General features: G+C 34.4%; 1 pseudogene; it reads right to left on the bottom strand.

Annotated features, from left to right (window-relative positions):
- Positions 1-5,754: 5,754 nt before the first annotated feature.
- LOC133090484 (alpha/beta hydrolase domain-containing protein 17A-like) lies at positions 5,755-17,914 on the bottom strand (annotated as a pseudogene).
- Between the last annotated feature and the right edge of the window lie 2,077 nt (positions 17,915-19,991).

Raw genomic sequence — 19,991 nt, 5'->3', positions numbered from 1 at the left:
GAATATACAAATTATATTGAACTGAATTTGCAATTCCTTTGCAACCTGGATTTGCAAAATGATGTAATGCCATTCTAAATCTTCACTAATATATAATATTGATTAATACACACTCAACTTGGCAATTGTTTGTATATTAAATTAAGAAAAGGCTGGTGCCTAAGTGCTTTAGACAGTTTTTTATTTTTCAAGATGATCAATATAATCTCAAAATCAAATATATCTTATCTGAAAATTGTGGTGCTAAAAGAATAAAGATTTTATCAAAATAATGGATCCTTTTCAAGCTTTTCAAATTTCAAAATTATGCACTTATTGAATCTACATACTCAGTACATCTGAATTTGTCTTTAAAAATTGTCCCTTTTGGTACTATCTAATCATATGGTTTTCTTTTCTTAAATTTTAATATGTTACTACATGAGAATTTAAAATAAAAGCAAAATCTATATGTAGTCAGTATATTTAAAGATCAAATTATGGTATTATTATTAAAATGTGTAAATAAAATTAAAATGCAATCTGAGAATATAGATTATAGAGTAAATAAACCACCTGGTTGTTCTTATTTTCTCATTACCTCCTGCCTTCTCTTAAGTCACCAGGGGATGTTACATTCTCACTATTCCTATTTTGTGGGTGAAATAGCTACATTTTAAAGGGGGTAAGTGTAGTATGTACATTAACACAGATAGTAAATTATGTATCCAAAATTTAAAGCTAACTTTGATCACACTCAACATTTATGTTTAATATTTACCTTACATTTTAATGAAAGCTGATTGACAATTTAAGTAATTATTAAATATTGCTATTTTTTCACAAAGGTCTGAAAGACATTGATTTTTTAAAATTGAGTTACTGTCGGGCTAAAATTTCTGGTGAATATTCCAAGAGTAGATATAGTTTACATCTTTTCTTTTAAACCATACTATAAGGGCTTTAAGAAGTAAAAAGATGCAAAAGGATAGCTAGCATTATTGTAGTTGGGACTGGCATAATATTTTTATAAAACTAGTAGACTCGAAGTAAACAGGGTTTTATAATGAATTAGTGTCAAACAGTTTTACAATGATAAAAAGCACTATGACACGCAGAGCACACATTAGGATGGGCCTGACTCGTCTAGTCTTATTCTCCAAGAAAGCATATATAGGAATCCAAATCCCAACAAGGCGGTGAGTTGTTGGCATGGAATTACAATAAGAGATTTAAATATATGTTAAACATAATCTAAAATAGAGACTGAGTCACTGAAATTATGTGAAGAATCATCTTAACTTTAAAAAAAAAATCAAACTTTACATTTTCTGTTTCTACTCCTGAGCATCCATGACAAATCTTCTGACTGACACAATCTTTGTTTTGGTGTCTAGATATTTCAAAGTACATTTTCTCCAAGAGCCATACAAGGATATATTTCTAGAGTATGCAAAATCTCTATGGATTTATTTAAGTTTTCATCCTCATTTTTATGCTAATCTAGCTACCTAATCAGATACTCTCATATGACAAAAACACATATACTGAGTCCTTTTAACCTAGACTATGATATTATAATTTTTAATATTTGCATCTTCCTTATATTCATAGCAGGTAATATTATTTTAATTGTTTGTAAATAATGAGAAACAAAGACAGGTGGACTTATTCAATACAGCAAGTATTGTTTTTAAAGAACAACTTCAAAACTAATTGACAATAGCTCAAGTAGAGCAGAAATGGCAGAACTTCTAATTCAAGTTTTGTTGTTCCTATTTTTTGACAAAAGGGGTGATTTTCAATTATATCCTGGACATTTTGACTGTTATTTGAAAAGTTTGAGTCCCATTTTATTTAGTTAGTTAGTTAGTTAGTTAGTTAGTTTAGTTTAGCAGGCATTCACCCTATTTAGTTTTATCATGCAGGTCAGGGCCTACTTTTGTGGGCTATTGTGACTATGGCAATCAATTTTCAGAGACTCCATGTTATTATTTTGGTCTGTTGGCTGACGTCCTGCTGATGGTCTTTGTTCACACTGCTTAAGACAGTGGAAGGGGCTCTTCCAAGCCAGACCAATCATTGCCTATATGTGGGATAAGAGTGTCCAACTCACAAAAATGGAAGTGCTTCACTAGCAGGTGCTTGTGGCAGAATACTCCCCTGATTTTGTCTTCCCTGGCTGGTGGAGGACAAAGAGCTCTTTATGGACATTTGTGGAAGTCAGGTCACCCTTCCCAGTGCCCTGGCTGCACAATGTCACAGGGTGCACTAGGGGAGTCTCAGGTGTGATGGGGAAGGAGAGTGCTTTTTCTGGCTCCTAATCATCAGCATCAGCAAAGTACCCAATCAATCCTCCTTGCTCATTGCCATGCTTGCCTGGTACTGTTGTCAGGACACTCACTCAGTCCAGCAGATGAATGAGTCTGCCTGGGCCATATTGTGTCACTAGGTAGGGGGGCAGAAATGCCAGGCTAGGGTTGTCTTCTTCCATTTACCATACTAACCTTCAGAATGTAGGAAAGATTCTAAGATGTCTTCTCACTATGCTGTTCCTCCCATTTTTTGGTCCCTAGGCAATTTGCCATTCTCTTTCTACTTTTCAGAGTTCTCTTTCAGTTTTCTCTTGCATTATTTCCAAAGATTATACTTATTTTTGGAGGAGAGTGGAGAGACTAACTCTATGCCATCTTAAATGGACCAAATATAGTTTTGTTTGAATATCATTTGCACACTTATTTTTTATCTTTTTGTTTTGTTTCTTGGGTTTGATTGCTTAGTTTTGGGGGTGTTTTGTTTGTTTTATATGAGCTATAATCATAATTGGTTCATATCAAATCTAGATTTAAATATAGTTAATTAAATTATATTTTAACAATATATTTAAATTGACGCTGGATACCTTTTGACTGCTTTCTTGTTTGGGTTATTTTTGAGTTTTTAAAAAGGGTTACTCCATTACTTAAATGTGAGAAACATTACATTAGATACAATAGATGTATTAAAACCTTGGCTTTCTCTATATATTAAATCATATTACAGGAAGATTTTGCTGCCCTGAGAGGCATTTAATCTATTTAAGGTGACTCAACATTACTTCTCAGTTCTATCATGCATCCATTTTATAGTTGAACTCTCAAAAATCAGTAATGCTTTCCTCATTTCAAATGTCTTTTAACTCATATTACTGGAACCATTTATTTTATATAATACCATGTTTAATCTTAATGATCACTCTATGTAATAGTTTCTATTTTCCATTTTTCATAGAAGTTCAAAGAGGTTAAATAAACTTCCCTGTGGATAAACAGAGATTGATGCACATTTCTTTCATTTTAAGCCTCCTACTTTTTCCATGATATATTTTAATAAATAAACCTGTTTAGGAAATTTCCTAAACTAAAGTTTGTGATCATGCTACCTTAGGAAACTTGGAAATAAAACTAAATAGCAATTTTGTTTATTAATGCCTGTTACCATGATAAGAAAGCAAGGACAACTTATAACAGATGCCAACTATAATGTTTTACTTCCTAGTGTTAGTGATCTTGCTTCTGTAAGATAACATAAAGGTAATCAGTATAGAAAGTGTTTTCCTCAGTTATATGATATGACTTCTTATCTTCAGAGGCAGAAGAGGCTAACGTTATTTTTTTTTTATTATTAAATGGCAGTTTCAGTGGAAGTTCTTTCTACCTACTTCAATTTAACCAACTCTTAGGTTAAGTGATGCTCTTTCCAGCTTCTATAACAAATCCTTACTGGAATCCTCTATTAGTAATTTTCCTTCTGGTACAACTATGTGTTTTTCTCACACTATTTGAGTTATATGCTTAGCAAGAATCAGTTGTGTTTGTCCCCAAACCTAGCTATATAAATTACACATTTTACTACCATTACATATTTTAATTAAATAGTAGCAAACTCATGATCTATGTGTACAGAGCATTCTGTCTCTTTAAAAACTACTTTAATAACATGTAAATATTTATAAATTTAATCAATAAAATTGTTACTAAATTAGGTATCTGTAAGAAAACATTAGAATATGAGAAAAAGTAATAAAGTCTACAGGATTATGCTCCTGATTGGCTTCATAGATGGCTCTGAGAATTTTTTATAATACTTCAAAGCGATTGAAACCGGAAATCAGACTTTGCACTGCTGATGTAGGTCAGGCAAGAAAATGGAATATACGAACCAATGAACCTTGTCTTAAAAATATTTTTTAATTAAGAGATAATATTAATGTGTTGGGCATCCTTAGTCAAGTCATCTCATTTAACTGTTCACTTCCATTAGTCAAATTCTAAAGGGGGGCTTTTATTATCTCTTATTTTTCACTTGCATTAATTTTCACTTTTTTACTATTTAGTATAGTATGAATAAATTTCTATGACAATAAATTAGATTTACATTAATTTTATAATATTTAATGGTTAGAAACCAATATTAGCCAGTCTTTGTATATAAAGTGATTCCATAAACCATCTATTTTGTGTTATTTTCAATAAAAGACTGAAATAAAGAGTATATTCAAAAAGATGGAATTGCTATATCCAAAGGCACCATTTTTTTAAGTTTTAACACCTATTGCCAATCCTAACCTTCAGGAAGTATATTCCAGTTTACATTGACAATAATTTAGCAAAGTGGAGAATTAGAGTTGGCATTTAATAACTTGGTCAATATGGTTGGTTTCATTCATGACTTTCTGATTCTCATAAAGCCCAGGATATTATTGAACCCCAAGACAATCAATCACAACATTCCCTATACTCCTCTGATACTGACCTAAACCATAAACTTGTTTTTCTCTAGTTTCTTTCTCTGTAGTCTGTATGGTTACAAATCTATCTATATCCAGGCAAACTACCTATTTCCTATACTGAGTCCTATTAGTATATCTTCCACAGTTATGCTAATTGGAATGTCTCCATATCAAGGACAAAATCCTACATAGAATCATATTTCAAATTCTTAACTGTTGACTCCCTCATATTGAAGGTGCAAGCATCTTTGCTTATCACTCAGTTAATTATTAGCCAAACCATGTATGAGTCTACCATGTCTTTCAGACACTGTGACTTTAACAAATCCCCAGATTCCCCAGAGCCAGGCTCTATCAGAAGTTACCTTTCCTTCTCCAAACCTCATTCCACACACTCATGAATGAATTATTCGCAGGTCTTTTTTTTATCTCTATTCTTTTTATTATCTCTCAGTTAGAAGGAGATCTGTCTTTCTTCTAGCAAGGCTTAACTGCAAATAAAAGTTCAAACTTAGGTCACTTGTGAAAGTTCATGAACATTTCAAATCTAACAAATTATTCGAACATGCATATAAATCCCTTTTGTATAAAACCAATGTCGAAATTAAAGGAAAAAAAAAAAAAAAGAGAGAGAGGCTTCAGATTTAGAACAGTTTGTGGCTTACCAGAACCAGGCTCAATAACTTTACTACTTTTTCACCTGCCCTCAGAAGAACCAAACTTCAAATATAATAGATACTATTGCGCAGCTGGAAACATTGAACAGTGAACAGTGAACATTGCGCAGCTGGAAAATATTACTCTATAATTAGAAGTGTGCAATGGATTTTAAAATATAGCATAACAAGGAACTTGTGGACATTAACTTACCATAAGGAAGAATAGTTTTCCTCATTTTCCTAAGTCCCCTGTTGATCTGGCCTCTTAAATTTTCAATAGAGGTATGTGAAGATATTGCCACATTCGAAGGATCTATCCTCATCAGGCAAAGAATAATGTCAGAATCACTTCTCTGGAGTATCAGCCAAAGCCCTTACTTCACAAGTATCTTCTTTCACTTCCCAGCTCACAGGGTTTAGCAAACTGCTTCTAATCAGCACTAAGAGAGAGAAGGACCAAAAGAAACATGTTTTCACATTCATCACAACCTAAAATGAATCTGTTAGTCACAATCCTCTATAAACCCACACTAACTTACCCTTCCTTATTTCCCCATATTCCAGTCATTTATGTTCAATTTTACTCATTCCATGTGAGGATTTTATAAATTTTCAACTTTATACCAATGCTCATCTGTCTCTCGCCTTTTAACTACCATGTGCCACGCGACTCATTCACGTGTTTAACACTGATTCATTTATCCTACATATACATTGAATGCTTACTATACAATAGACGTTGTTCCAACCAAAGAGAAAAGAGTGATGATCAACACCAACATTTCTTGCTCTCATACAGCTTTTATTACAAGATGCGAATAAAAACAACAAGAAAACACATCAAACTGTTAAAATCTTCATGTAGAGGATTAAAAGAGGGTGTAGGATAGAAGTGACTAGGTGATTGATTTTTATTGTTGTAAAGAAGAACACCATCAAGTGGAAATATGAAGGACAAAAAGTATTTGGCTTCAAAATTGTAAGGGAAAGAACATTCTTGGGAAAAGAAAAAGAAATGATTAGTAGATGGGCCATAAGTTTCCCCAAAGCTTGGTCAGTTTATGGAAACAAAAAAAGCCAGTTTGGTTGAAGCATGATAGGTGGAAAAAAAAAATTAATGTAAACTAGAGACCAGTTGATAGGCCTGGGCTGGGTCATGGAAGGTTTGAAAACCAGTCCAAGAATTGTAGACTTTATTAGAGGGTAAAGAGGAACCAAGAGAAGATCTTAATCACAGGGGACAGGTGAGGTAATGAGGTGTATTTTACATATCACGTTGACTGCTACCAAGTGAATTAATTGTAGGGCTGAGAGCCGGACAAGAGCGGAAACAATACAAATGAATATTTTGGGTGAGATATTGTCAGTTCACAGTTGGGGGAACAAAGTATAAGATACATTACAGACTTCAGAATTTCACAGTCTACTCAGGGTACTTGGTCATTCCTCTGCAATAACTGTACACCCAAACCTCAGAGTTTAGAAAGGCCATTTCTATCCCCCCAAGACTCCCTGGGTCCACTCTGAGCTGCCACTTCTCCCTGCAACCACCTTGAAAGTCAGTTGAAGGGAATAATCTCCCTTTTTTCAACTCCCATGGCAGTTTTTGTGCATCACCTACACGAAACTAAGCAAAACTTTCTTTACATAATATTTAATTGAAGAAAATACTAATTATAAATATCCTTAAGGAAAAAAAAATCTGCAACACTCTTGCTTCTCCACATAACACACAATGGTGCCTTGCAGAAAACTGTAGTTACTAATAAGTGTTCGAAAAATGAAGGGTGTGGCCAGTGTGGCAAGGGCTGAAATACAAAATGGTAGTTCAGAGCTGAGAGTATAGTAGAAGGCAAGTGCAGGATCTGCAGAACACCATCTCCTGGGGCCAAAAGAAAAGTCATTCGCTATTTGGTGTGTAACACCTGAGGTTGGCATGTTGCAGGGTTCTGTGAAGGCACCAGCAGTTGGGGAAGGCTTGGGTGAAGATGGGGAAGGTTTAACTATGGCCATTTGATGTGATCTCCCATCTCCTCTCCTGCTCTTTCTCCCTCGTCTCTTTGACTCCTTTCCTAGTCTTTACGTGTGCTTATCCTTCTCAGGGTCTTAGTACTGGCTGCTCTTCCTGCTTTGATGCTCTCACCTAAAAATCCAGTTATCTGTTCAGACATTATTCAGTTTGCTGCACAAACTCATCTCATCAGAGAGACCACCCCTGACTATGTTATCTGAAATGCCTCCTGTTTTATTCCTAATTCCTCATCTTTTTTTTTTTCCTTCATAGGTAACACAACATATTTAATCTTTGTTTGTCATCTGTCTTCACTAGCAAGGAAGGTTTGTGAAATCAAGGACTTTACCTTATTTTATCAACCAATTCGGCCCCTAGACCTTTTCACATAGATTGCTCTTAATATTTGCTGAATGAGTGGCTGGGTAGATGGATGCGTGAAAGCAACCTCTGGGTAATGTTCTGAAGATTTAATAAGAGTTAGGTACAAATATGAAGAAAAGGTGAAAGGAAATTCCAGATATAGTTAGAAGCATCTTTATAGGTACATTCAAGGCACTGTAGAGAGTTCATTGTTTATGAATATGGTGTTAAGTGATAGCTATCAAAAAGAGATCAGGGTGTGTTGATACTTGATGAATAATATGACAACGTGTTTTAATTTCATCTTGAGACTAATCGATGCATTGAGTGATAGCAGTTTTACATTTTAGAAGGAACAATGCACATCACATGGATACCAGATACTTAAAATTGATCAAATTCTATGGTGATTGGCTCACTTTAATAGTTCATGACAGAATAGGTATATGCAGCTACCTTTCTCTGTTTAACTTTCTAAAATGATACTTCTCACAATCATCTTTTACAGAAAGAATTACACTACCCTCGAACTCATTAGAGAAGCGTCAACTACCTGCCATATGGATAATATACTCAAGAGAAACAACCTAAGAAATGCACATTCAAGAAAGGAACCGAGATTTTCTTTCTCTTTTTTTTAAATTTATTTATTTATTTTGGCTGCACCAGGTCTTAGTTGCAGCATGCAGGCTTTTAGTTGTGGCATGTAGCATCTAGTTCCCTGACCAGGGATCAAACCCAGGCCCCCTGCATTGGGAGCATGGAGTCTTAACCACTGGACCACCAGGGAAGTCCCCCCCAAGATTTTTTATATAAATTTTTCGATTTCCTAAATTTTGGTTTACAGCTATCACCAAAGGTGATATAACTGCTTTCCATAAGTTAAATGTTTTTTCAGACAATTTATTTTTCTGGGAATCTCTATTTAAAAATAAAAGTACGTTGAAACGCTTGCAGTAGATTTGTTACATTATTCTCCTTAACTATTTATTTATTTTTATTTCAAAGCTATCTGACAGAACAAAATTTGCTGTATTTTCAGAAGAAATTAACTTAGATTTTTTAAGAAAGAATTCAAGGTTAAATTTGAAATTTATTTATTAATTTTACTAAATTTATTTAAGGTTAATTTTGAAATATATATTAAATTTATTAAAATGTAACAAATATTCAACATCTTAACAATTTCACAATAAATAATTTCTGGGAATTCACATATCATTTGTAAAATAATCTACGTAATTTTGATGAATGTCAAATCTTTGTTATTATAGAAATCTGAATTGTAATTAAAAGAACACACACAAACACACACACAAAATCCAAAATTAGCTTGCGTAAGAGACTAGTCAATGAGAAGTGATTTGAAATAAATTATACTCATCTACCTTTTTCAAGAACTATAAAAATTACTTATAAATCACTTTTTTTATTTTGAATAAAGTGTGAAGTCATAAAAATAAGTTCTGGTCCATGTTACAGCCCATGGAACATTCTGGTACTTAAAATATTTGTTGTTTACCTGAAATTTCAAATTTAATTAGGCATTTATGTTGTGTTATTTGTTAAATCTGACAACACTGCTTTCACATGATCCTCATTAAGCTAGTTCTCTCTAATCTTGTATTTTTAGGAAATATTATTAGCCTAAGTGCTAAATTTTTTTGTTCCCTATTATATAACAACTGAGTCTTTATCAGTAGATTACAAATTCCTCGAGGGCTAAAACTATGTTTTGTTCATTTGTATATTTATCATATTACCAAGCACAATAACTTAGTAATAACTGTTCATAGCCCAATAAATATTTGCTCTTTAAAATTAGATAAACATACAATCAAGTTTAAATCATCCATGTATTTATTATGCATGTTCGTTTTTCCAAATACACAGTATCTTATGGAAGTGCAGAGAACAACTGGCTTTGAGTGGCTACCAGGTTTAAACACTGTGGTAGGTGTTAGGATAACTGTTGCAAGGCAGTTTAAAGCCACATTAAGGAGACGAAATGACTATACTGGAAGCAGTCAAGGAAAATGGAAAGTGGATTATTACTGTAATAGTAGTTTGATTATATACTAGTAAGGGCACTAGACTAGCACTCATACTTTTTGTTTTCATTACATTTCCACTACTTACTACACAGCGTCTTAGGACACTTCAGTTGTTACCCTACAGATCTTAGATTAATAATTTTAACATAAGTTACATGTTGAAGGGATAATTTTTGGATATACTACGTTTAACATACTACATTACCAAAATTAATGTAATTGGTTTCATTTTATGTTTTTTTTTTAGAGTGGATATTAGAAGATTCTAAATTAAATATGTGGTTTGCATTATATTGCACACTGGATGCCACTGATTTAGTAGTGTTGACGTTAATTCTGAAAATTGTATCTCTAAATGAAAAATCTGTTTTTATTTGCTCTTAACACTTAGAAAGAATATTTTATTCCCTTTTTTGTTGTTTTTTTTTAACCTTTATAAAGCAATAAAGCAAGAATAAATATAAGAACTATCTATAAAATAATAAATTTATTTTCAGAATATAGTCTTCATATTTATGCATAAATTACTAATAATATTTTGAAATTTATTTCAATACAGTAATTTACTGGAAATATATCAAACTAATAAAGAATAAAAAGCATGTATCATCTGTTTTAACTGTCCATAATTCGCATTTTAGTATATTTGTTCCTCTGAGAAAGACATTTACATAACGGAGCTTAAATTATCATGCTAAACTAAAATAAACATATATTCATGCTTTATTTATAATGTAGTTGACATATAAACGCTGTAAAATAAATTAAGAATCCTACTACTAATAATATTTCTTTTAATTAATAAAAATTTGCTGAATAATCTTAACATTCTCTACCAAAAATGAGAGCATTTTGTTAATGCATGATTAGCATGTTTTAACTGTTTCATTTTCTTATACAAACCACAATATGAATCTTGTGCTAAAATTACTAGCTGCTATCCAGAAATTGTAATCAGACTTTGTGACCACAGTTCTGGGTACAAATGGGTTTAGAAACAGAGGATCAAGATTAAATTGATCTTGTCTCACCCTCCAGCTTACTTCAGGCACTGGAAGAACTCAGATATTACTAATTATTGCCTCACCCACCTCCACCCGCCTCTGTTGCTCTGTCCATCTCATCGGGCCCAAAGCCCAGAGGTAACAGGCCCTCTGCAACAAAAGTAGTGAACGTTTATGTGAGCTGAGAATTTATTTATGTTTTTGTATTAATCATTTCATCCTCCCAACAGTTCTATCAGGTAAGTACTCTTATTACCATATTATAGATAGGAAACTATGGCACAAGAAGTTTTAGCTTGCCCCTGTTTTAAGGTTGGAATTCATAGAAATAGCATTTGAATATTGACAGATTGCACAATGTACGTGATCTTAACCATTAGGCTACACTGATTCATGGTTACATTAACATTTTGTATGTCATTACACTTTACCTAACAGCTCAAATATGCAAAGCTTAAATGATATTTTATAATACATAAGATTAATAATTATTAGTAAATGCTAATTAATCAAGATGTGTTTAAATCAAAATAGTTATTTCAGTTACTGTTTATTACACATTTCACAGATATTTCATTTAACGATAAATATACAGAAAATTATTTCTGTGTATCGAACAGTATGTGAGCCGAAGTAACATCAGGATTTGTTACTATATCAAGAAGATGATTGGATGTTTCTATAATGTTAATAGAAACATAGGCTAACATTTATCTCACAGTGATTCTTTGGTAATATTGTACTGCTGATTGTTATTTTTCAGTGTATAATGTGATATTATTTAAGTAATTTATGATTGTAATTTAAACGTATAGGCCTGAAATTTATTGAATATTGTTTTCCTTGTTCTATCACCTTTCCCCCTTCCTTTATATGTTAACATAATTAGAAGTTGTTTTATAGCTTTGTCAGAATTGTTAAAATATTTAGAGCCTTAAACTATTAATCAGGAATCATTACATATTCATTTAATGACTTTCTAATGACATGAAGGGAAATGAAAAATGAAATATCTCCCATAAAGCCACTGAAAGAAAATAAAACTGTCTATAAAATATCCATTACATGAAATGAATCCCCACAGTCCTCTGGACTTGAACTCATCAGACTGCTTCATGATGAACTTACTTTGTCTTTTTAAGTTAAAAATGTATAGTTTTCAATTACAGGGTTTTAATTTACTTTAAAATTTAAATTGCTAATTAATCAACTTCAAACACTAAATTTCTGATGTATTGGGAGCTTTATACTCCTGTCAAAATGTATATGGATAAACCCTGCTATAAAGATTATTCATTTATATTGAGATGACTATCTGATTTTAACTCCCGATTCAGATAAACTTTTTCATTAGAGAAATTTTACATCTCTATGATTTTTTTCCTTTCTAATCATATCAACCACCATGAGTGTCAGCATGCCCCAACACTAATTAATAAGTACTTTTCATTGCACATGGAAGATGAGTAATCTAAACATGTGTTCCTTCCTGTGTACATCAGCTTTCCATTTGTGATGTTTTTATTTCAAAATGAATGCTAGAAGAGAAAAGAGAAAACAAATATTGAGTCTCAAATTCCTGAACTGTTTCCACTATACATCCTTTCAGAATGGTCTCCATAGTATTTTCTCTGGGCATCCCTTTTATGTTCTTACTCTAATAGAAACCTGCTTCTCTCCTGAGGACACTTCTTCCTATGTGGGCTTCTCAAAGGATAGTTGTTTAGCTCATGCAGCTCAATATCAAAAAAAAACAAACAATCCATCCAAAAATGGTCAGAAGACCTAAATAGACATTTCTCCAAAGAAGATATACGGATGGCCAACAAACACTTGAAAGTATGCTCAACATCACTAATCATTAGAGAAATGCAAATCGAAACCACAATGAGGTATCACCTCACACCAGTCAAAATGGCCATCATCAAAAAATCTACAAACAGTAAATGCTGGAGAGGGTGTGGAGAAAAGGGAACCCTCTTGCACTGTTGGTGGGAATGTAAATTGATACAGCCACTATGGAGAACAGTATGGAGGTTCCTTAAAAAACTAAAAATAGAACTACCATATGACCCAGCAATCCCACTACTGGGCATATACCCTGAGAAAACCATAATTCAAAAAGAGTCATGTACCACAATGTTCATTGCAGCACTATTTACAATAGCCAGGACATGGAAGCAACCTAAATGTCCACTGACCGATGAATGGATAAAGAAGATGTGGCACATGTATACAATGGATTATTACTCAGCCATAAAAAGAAACGAAATTGAGTTATTTGTAGTGAGGTGGATGGAGTTAGAGTCTGTCATACAGAGCGAAGTAAGGCAGAAAGAGAAAAACAAATACCTTATGCTAACACATATATATGGAATCTAAAAACAAAAACAAAAACGAAAAGGTTGTGAAGCACCTAGGGGCAGGACAGCAATAAAGACGCAGAGCATCTTGGGACACCTTCTAGGTGTTGGGGAACGCGTCACGGCAGTAGGTCTTCTTGGTGTCGGGGAAGGCGATGCGCATGCCCGGGGTGAGTGGGAAGGGCAGCACCACCATGGCACACTGGTAGCGCGAGGCCAGGTCCACGGTGGCCACCGTGCTGATGATGCTCTGCCCGTACAGGACGGCGCTGTCCGGGCTGATGCCGTACCTGATGCGCAGGGCCTGCCAGGCCGCTGTCGGCGTAGAGGTTCTTCTCCGAGCGCTTGCCCAAGCTCACGCCGCAGCCGGAGTAGTTGGAGATGTTGCAGTTGATGCGCGTGCCCAGGCCGATGCAGAAATTGCTCATCTGGCCCAGGTCCACCGCGTTGCCCTGCGAGGAGAGAGCCGTGTACCCGGCGCTGGGCACGCAGCGCACGTACATGCGGGAGATGCCGTTACCCCGGCTGCTCCTGGTCGCCAAGACCTCAATGGTGTCCAGCTTGCGCTGGCTGTACCAGAAGTCGGCGCGCTGCAGCGGGTGGAGCGTCCAGCGCCCCGGGGGGTGCCGGCCGAGGCCCGCAGGTTCCCGAGGGGGCGGCCCTGGCCCACCCAGCCCGGGCTCGGGCTCAGGCACCAGCGAGTAGGTGGGCCCTGGAGGCAGGAAGGCGAGCTTGGCGGCGATGCGGCCGGGGCAGGGCAGGCAGCAGACCTCGGTCACCAACAGGTCGTTATGGTGGGCGCCAGTCTCCTGAGACCCAGAGGTACACAGCTTGTTCCTGGAGCTATTCTCTGAGCACAGGGCATTGATGGCTTCTTTTCTTAGACACACGGCTGCACAACTCCCAATGCTCTACTGGACTGAATTCCCTTCGTTCTCCTCTTCCTCCCATGACATAGTTCTCTGACAATCAGAAGAGCCGGCAATGATGAAAAAGTCTAAATTCCACCTGCCACTGATGCTACGCCTATCCCTTTCTCCGGCTCACCTCCTGTTATTTGTGGAGACTATGTTTTCCAAAATTCAAAGTATCTTTATCACTCTTCACCTATTGCCTGTCCACTCATTTGAGCTGTGTATCACTTCTGCTTCATCAATGCACTTTTTTACTTTTACAGGATTTACTGTTATGGGGAATTCCCTCTGAAATTGTAAGCTGTCAACTATTGCACTTAGTTTTCAGGTGGTAAGCTTTTGTTATATGTTTGACGCACACCCCCCTTGGTATTTTACTTGTAACCAGGAGAGACTGACAATTACCACTCGTCAAATGTCATCTGAAACTAAATTTTGAAAACCATGTTGTATAGCATTGTTTGAAGTTTATGTGGGAAATTTAATCATTATCTGACTCTTTTAAGAGCCAAGAGAAGTGTGTTGAAGCATGGTTTTCATGAGCCACAGGCGTTTGATTCAAATATCCATTTCAGTCAAACCTGTTTATACTACCTATGTGCACACTTCTCATTTGTTATCAACACATAGGCACAGGAATTGAGTATATCATGTAAATATAAACTATACATCATATATGTGAATATATAAGAGCAATTTTCATTTAAAATGTACCCTCTCAATCCTCTAATAATTAATTAACTTTCACACACTTTCTTGAGGGCAGGGACATTTTTAATTACTTCAAGTAATACACTGAATAATTTACATATATGTATAAATATAGTTTAATTCTTTTACATTTATAAGAAACAGAAAAAGTACTCTTGTGTAGTCTAAATATTACTTGCATTTCCAAAAGAGTAATTAATTTTATTATGTACCCTAGAAAAAAAAGACATACTAACACAGGATTTTAGATGTCTCTTTGAGCATGAAACTAATTCAAATTAATAGAGGAATAATTACCCCTCTCTGTTGCTACAGGTATTACTTAAAGAATGAACAAAATGTCACAGCAAGGAGAGTGACATTTGTTTAACAAGAAATCATTAATGTGTCTGTTCCTATTGAACTCCGTACTCTATACTCTATTGAAAAGCTATACAGTTGAATATGCCTGATAATCTAGCTTTGTCAGTTCACTTCAAGCCAAATAAAATGTGAAAAAAGCCACAAGTCCTTTTCAACCTATTCTTTGGAAATAAAACTATTTATTTGTCCTGAAGAACAAATAACTAACAAAAACAAGAAGAAAAAAAAAATTCATAAAATAATTATATTTTATTCACATCTTATTTCTGTTGAGATTGTTAGCCAAGGTTATAAAATGAGGTTTTCCTTATTGATCTTAATATTAAAAATTTGAGTGTATTGTATCATTCATTTATGGTCTGGATTAATTATTATATATTAAAATTCTCAACCATTTTCTTTTATTAAAAACAATACGGGGACTTCTCTGGTGGCACAGCGGTTAAGAATCTGCCTGCCAATGCAGCAGACACGGGTTTGAGCCCTGGTCCGGGAAGATCCCACATGCCGCAGGGCAACTAAGCCGGTGCGCCACAACTACTGAGCCTGCGCTCTAGAGCCCACGAGCCACAACTACTGAGCCCACGAGCCACAGCTACTGAAGTCTGTGCGCCTAGAGCCCGTGCTCCGCAACAAGAGAAGCCACCGCTATGAGAAGCCCGTGCACCGCAACGAAGAGTAGCCCCCGCTTACTGCAACTGGAGAAAGCACACACGCAGCAAGGAAGACCCAACGCAGCCAAAAATAAATAAATTAATTAATTAATGTAAAAAACACTGCTTACTTATCAAATTATCATTTGTAGAATAAGGAATTGCTTGTTTTCTTTACAAAACTTTAAAATGTTTTAATTTATTTTTAAGACTTGATAGTGAATTTAAATGTCATGATTTTATTTCTTCACCCAACATTTACTTCATTATTCAACTAAGATCAAAAGATCAGACAAATCTTATGTAGAGTTGTAAACTGATAAATTATTTCTTAGAGACCCTACAATTTTCTTCCCATCGTTAAAAAAATGATCACCTTACCTTGCTTCTCCCTTTATCTTAGAAACATAGAATTATGCATCTACTTCTATTTCCACAAGGCTCCTCCTCTTTATGTTTCCCACATTATATCCTTTCAAGTAGAATTTGGTATTCATCATATTTCATGATTACTGCTACTAGCCAACAAATATATTCTATTTTTCTCTTTATTTTATTTTTATTTTGCATTTTCTCAGAATTCTCCATTTCCTAAAGTTAATTACCACTGGCAACAATAAATGCTTTCTGTGTTAACCTAAGTTTAGTTCCTATTTTTTAAAATATTTTCATACATCTTCTAAATTTGAACCTGAGCCTGATGAACACAATAGTTTGGGAATTCAGATACTACAACAAAAAAAGTATATATATATATATACACATATATTAGCGCCAGAAATAGTCAATGGAATTGAAAATATCCGTGAGAATATCTGATCCTGCTCCACATTTGCAAACATTGGGATAGATGAGTAGTTTCTGAACGGAATAAGGAGTGTGGTCATAGCCTCTACTATTAGTTCAAAACTTTACATTTTTTCAAAGCTTTTCCATATGCATTTTGTTGTTAATTCCTCACAATTGTCCTATACAAATATTATTATTGAAACTTAATGATGATTTCAGTGTTTTATCTGATAGTATGCTGACTCAGAAGCCATCTTTTGCATCTAAGTCCTTGTGGTAACTCTCCTGTATTCACATAAGTTGATTCTTTTTATATATTGTTGGATTAGGTTTGCTAATATTTTGTTGACGATTTTGCATCTATATTCATCAAAATATTGTCTTGTAATTTTCTTTTTCTTAGTGTTTTTTTCTTCTGCTTTTGATATTAAGGTAATGGCCTCAGAATAAATTTGGGAGTGCTCCATGTTCTTCAACTTTTTGGAATAATTTGAAAAGAACAGGTGTAAGTTCTTTTTTATATGTTTGGTAGAATTCTCCTCTGAAGTCATCTAGTCCTGGACTTTTGTTTGCTGGGAGTTTTTTTTTTTTTTATTACAAATTCAATTTTGCTACTAGTGATTGGTCTGTTCAAATTTCTCATTTTTTCTTGATTTAATCTTGGCAGGTTGTATGTTTCTAGAAATTTGTTCATTTCTTCTAGGTTGGCATATAAGTTTTCATAGTATTCTCTTATGATTTGTTGTACCTCTTACCTTATTAATTTTATCTACATCTGTTCCTTGGTGAAGGGGGTATTGGTTCCAGGAGCCCACTCAGATACCAAAATCCTCTGATGCTCAAGTCCCTTATGTAAAATGGCCTATTGTAGTTGGTCCTTGCATCCTGCAGTCGATTGAATCCATGGAAGGGAAACTCAATGATAGGGAGGGCTGACTGTATTTCTAATGTTCCAGAAATTTAGTTAGGTTCACTTAAGAGTTAAGGTAATATTATTACTATGAAATTATTCACTGGCACCACAAGTAAGAACCAGGAAATATAGACAAAAATCTATTGTTTCCAACAATCCCTGTATCTCCATTTTTTGTGTATCCCATCCATGGCACCTATTTTTTTGGCCAAGTGGCCTGCAGTGACCTTAAACTGACACTAGCTCCTCTTACGAGCACATGCCCTGGAAAGCAGCCGGGAGAGTCATAAGCAAATCTAAGTTCCTGACGTGACTTCCCCAACCGCCAGCCATATCCACTATCTCCCAATGCCTTCTCCTGATGCATGCCTTAGATACGACCCCCATGGGGCTTACCAAAACTCCTCTATTTTGGTTTGAATTGACCAATTGGTCTTAGCCTGGGATCTCAAAAGCACACCACCCACAGACCCTTGGGCATGTGCCCCAGGTCCTGTCTCTCCCTTGCTGTCTGTACTCTTCCTTGACCTCCTCATGCAAAGAAGTAATATGGAATGCCTCACTTAGACATATGCTTTAAAAAGTAAATGACAACATCAACATGAAAGTTTCAAATACTCTTTCATACGCTCTTTCCAATATCCTAATGCCGATTAAATATTCAAGTTTTCTTTGTGACTCATCACACAATTAGTGGCATGCAATCTCATCAGAAAACTCTCCTAGAGTCTCCAGCCAAGAGGATCATGCAAAACTTCATTGAGGAAGTGACATTAAACACCTAAATCTGTCTTGTCACAAACTCAGAGATTCTTGCAGAGGTCAGACTGTGAATGAACATGGATGTATGACTAGTGATACTTAAGGCAGAGTGCTGGGAATTAAGGTCTAAAACATAATGGAGCCCTTCTCAGCCTCAGGTACTGGTGTAATAAGGATATTAGGGCCCTATTTTACCAGATAATTGAGTTTTTCAAGACAAATTTGATATATGAATGTGTATATGATGAATCATAAAAGATATAAGATGATAGCTAATTAAAACTATTTGAAACCAAAGGGCAAGTCAACAAAATACATCTGACAGGCCAAGTAAAGGCTGTGTGTTTGGGATCCCTCCTACAAAGAATGATTGGATTGGGCTCAACAAAGAATGTACCAAATGACGATTTCAGGCCAAATGTATGTGTGCATATGGCTACATATAGGAAATAACAAGACACATTTGGAATGGTGAAAAATTTAAAAAGACAAAATAGTGCAAGAAAGGGTAAATTCAATTATAGGTACAAAAAAACCATATCATTCAAGGGTGTTTTTGCTGTGCTGAGAAATTTTTTAACTTTATCAAAAGCACTGTATCTCTAAGAAAGTACTTGACTCTATGATATATTTATGAAAATTGATATTTATATCAATTAACAAATATATGGTTGAAGACAATCTATAATAGAAATAATAACAGAATTTTTAAATTCACCATCCTGAAATAAATCAATACTTATATTCATGCAATGCAATAAATTATTATAAAATGGTATATAATTACCTAGGTGCAATTCAGATGATAAAGAACAAGAGTACAATATCTAAACATTCAAGTTTAGAGTCTATCAGTGCACAGAAAATTTTTGAAATTAATTATCTTTGTTTTATTCAAAAACATAATCATCAGTAGCAATAAAACCAGATTAAATTTTATTATCGCAAATATTTTTAAGTTACCTGTTTTTTCAATTCATAATAAAATATTAAGTTTTACAAAACTTTTAAATTATTATGTATACTTTAAAAAATTAAGCTGCATGAAATTAGAAGTATGAAAGATTGCAGAAAAGAGGGTATATTTATTATTTTTCTGTGTAAAACTCAGTGCCTAAGACAACACAAAGGTTTTTGAACAATCCTATTTCCAACTTCCATAATGCATAGATAAACTAAAATATTAAATATTTTCCCCCAGAGTAATCCCTATTCAAATTACTTTACCACTTCAATATATTTCTTCATTTCCTTAGAACATATTAATTATTGTCATTCATCTTTATAAACAGCTAATCATCCTTGTTTTAAAAGAACCAGATTTTAGGTTTTTTAAAATAAATTCTAATTTTTTTTTTAAGTTTTTTTTTCTAATGAATAGATTTCAACTTTCATTTTTATTCATCCCTGGTTTATTTGAAATATTGTTTACTGTCATCATATCTGTTCTTGTTTTAATTTCATAGATCATTTCTTTTTAATGTCTCATTTAATCAGGAAAGTATCTTTTTGTCCTCTGAACACAGATTTGAACATTTTAGGTATTGTGAAATTTTTGTTGTTGCTAACAGCTAAATTATCTGTTTTACAATTAAAGTTTGATGTACTTCTGGGTCCAAGAAGTTTTTAAAAAGCCTGTAACAAATGTGTAGCAAAATAGGTTTACTTTTGGTTTTATTGTT

This window comes from Eubalaena glacialis, chromosome 4 (genome assembly GCF_028564815.1).
Source record: "Eubalaena glacialis isolate mEubGla1 chromosome 4, mEubGla1.1.hap2.+ XY, whole genome shotgun sequence".
In the NCBI taxonomy this organism is placed as follows: domain Eukaryota; kingdom Metazoa; phylum Chordata; class Mammalia; order Artiodactyla; family Balaenidae; genus Eubalaena; species Eubalaena glacialis.
Note: the sequence above shows the minus strand (reverse complement) of the source record. Positions and strands in the feature narration are given on the sequence as shown.